Source organism: Seriola lalandi, unplaced genomic scaffold (assembly GCF_002814215.2).
Source record: "Seriola lalandi dorsalis isolate HSWRI2012SDOR001 ecotype SW California unplaced genomic scaffold, Sedor1 jcf7180002054952, whole genome shotgun sequence".
Classification (NCBI taxonomy): domain Eukaryota; kingdom Metazoa; phylum Chordata; class Actinopteri; order Carangiformes; family Carangidae; genus Seriola; species Seriola lalandi.
This window is the reverse complement of record NW_019525503.1, coordinates 64885-67397: the sequence shown is the minus strand read 5'-3', so window position 1 is coordinate 67397 and position 2513 is coordinate 64885. Positions and strand designations below refer to the sequence as shown.

General features: G+C 42.7%; 1 long non-coding RNA gene across 1 annotated transcript; it reads right to left on the bottom strand.

Moving 5' to 3' along the window:
* Nucleotides 1–200: 200 nt before the first annotated feature.
* Nucleotides 201–2494, bottom strand: LOC111645452 (uncharacterized). The gene is made up of 2 exons (XR_002759874.2): nt 2117–2494; nt 201–2018 (listed from the first exon to the last, which is right to left on the bottom strand). It is a non-coding gene; the product is annotated as an uncharacterized LOC111645452 (long non-coding RNA).
* Between the last annotated feature and the right edge of the window lie 19 nt (nt 2495–2513).

The window sequence follows — 2513 nt, the reverse complement described above, 5'->3', positions numbered from 1 at the left end:
TTTATATTTTTACTTCACATTCACTGAATAAGGACAAAATTATAATTCATCATCCACAAAAAAGTCAAACTGCTCGTGGTGAAAAGAAAAGAAAAGCAAACAACCAACTTCAGTGGGATTCCTCCTGTGGCAACTAAAGATGCCTGAACAAAAATCTATTGAGTTATACTAGACAAAATGAAAACACAAAACCACTTAAATGAAAAATAATAAACAAATTGAATTGAATTTATTATTTGCACATTGAAAACAAAAGAATATGAATATGAACTGACATGCACATTACAAATTCTTACATTTAGATATTTGTCAGACGCTTTTATCCAAAGTGACTTACAAGTGAGGGACGTCACTAAAGCCTCAGTGCAGTAGGAAACCTTGGCGTAAGTACTGAGGACTACATCTATTTAAAAAGTGCAAGGACATCAAGTAAAGAAGTGCAGTGAAAGTGCAAAGTGAGAGCTAGTTAGGAATGTTAGAGCTGTTAGGAGACGAGCTGCTCTCTGAAGAGACGAGTCTTCAAGAGACTGTTGATGATGCAGAGGGTCGCTCCTCCTCTGACAGTGTTTGGTAACTTCCACCATCAGGGAACCTCAGACCAGAACAGTCTGGACTGAGACCGTCTTGTGTGCAGGGATGGTGATGACGGACGACGTTCCCTGGAGGAACGCAGTGGTTGAGGAGGAGCATAAAGCTGATTGAGTTCAAGTAGATGGAGCAGAGTCAGAAGTCTCTCTGAAGGCAGCATTAGAGACGTGAATCTGATTCAGGCGGCCGTGGGTAGCCAGTGGAGGTCGATGAGCAGAGGAGTGACTCGTTACTTTTCGGGCTGATCGAAGACCAGACGGGCTGTTATCTATTCGGGTTTCACTGTGAATGAAGGGAGGTGAGGTGAGAGAGAACCATGGCCTGGACTAAGAGGTGGGTGGAGTGCTGAGTCAGGTAAGGCCTGATTTTTCTGATGTTGTATAAAGCAAAGAGACACGACCAGGAGACAGATGCAACATGGTCAGAGAAGGAACGCTGGTCATCAAACATGACACCCAGGTTTCTCCAGACTTTGGTTGGGGTGAGAGATAAAGAGGCGACTTTGAAATCTTGATGGAGAGACCGACTGGCCGGGATGACAAGGAGTTCAGTGTTAGAGAGGTTTAGCTGAAGAGACTGTGGGGTCGTCTGGAGGGAACGACAGGTGTGTTTGGAAAACAGGAAAAGGTGAACGACTATTAAAACGTTAATGAGAGAACAATAAAAGAAAACAAACCCTAAAGATTTGTTAAAATTCTCTCTCTGTGTTAAACATGTAAATAATATCTGGAGTCTTTCTGTAATTATAAAATTTGCATTTTCATTTTCAGTGTCCAACAGTCAACATCATAAACGCTTCCTTTTTTCTGTCAGGTGTCCACATGCAAACATCATCTGTTAAAGATGCTGCCTTGCTTTTAATTTCCCTGCGTCTCTCTCACTATCATTTTTCTGTGCCTACATGCACCCACCTGTCTACATCCTACATCAGTCACACTTGTGATTCTCCACAATCATCTGCTGCAACGTCGTCCATCCTGCAGCAGCACAGGCGCGCCAGCAACTTGTCGACGGGCCCTTCCCGCATGAGAACAACCAGAATCAAATCCGGAAAAGCACTGAGCTGAATCAGGGGCAGAACGAACCCTGGGAAATCAAAGGGGTTTGGAAACATTACAATCATAATAATGATTGAAGGAAGGATCAACAGAGTGTAATTAACCAGCAACAGAACCAAAACTCCCACAGTTCTTCGTTTTTCCTCAGCGGGCACAGAGGTGGCAGCAGGCAGCGCTCTGAGAGTCAAAGCCAGACAGGCGATGAACAGGGGTAAAGGTACGAGGGTGAGGTAGGGGAGGAAAAAAAAACGCACCATGTATAGGCCAAAAAAAATAATGATAAAACAAAGGACCCAGATCGCGACACACACAAACACAGAAGTCCCAGCTCGTCTGATGCAGTTCTGTTCTGGAAAGGCGATCACCATGTACCTGCAAGAAAAGACGAGGCAGATATTCTGGATTATCACAGAACAGTATTATATGTTCAGGATGATTCAGAATATGATACTGGAAATACAGACAGCTACCTTTCCAGCGCGACACACATCCTGAAGCAGAGACTGGTCGTCATACCGCAGAAGAAACCAAATGTAGAGATTATTTGGAATATCAGCATCATGCTATATCCATGAAAAGAGAAGATCCAGATGCACAAGAAGCAGATTTGAATCAGATTGGAGATGAGGAGGTTTGCGACATAGGTGATGGGGAGCTGATCCTTTCGAGGCTGCAGGAAACATTCATGAAAAAGATAAGTTTCTAACATATTCTAACTTTAACTCTTTGTTTTGTGTGTAATTATTTTATTACTGTCCCGTCTCAGGAAGCACTTGATGCTTGTAATGTCTTTGTATTTTCAGGACTCGAGGCTGCATTTCTTGAATAAAAGTTCATTATCATAAGAATTTACATTAACAGAGCAGT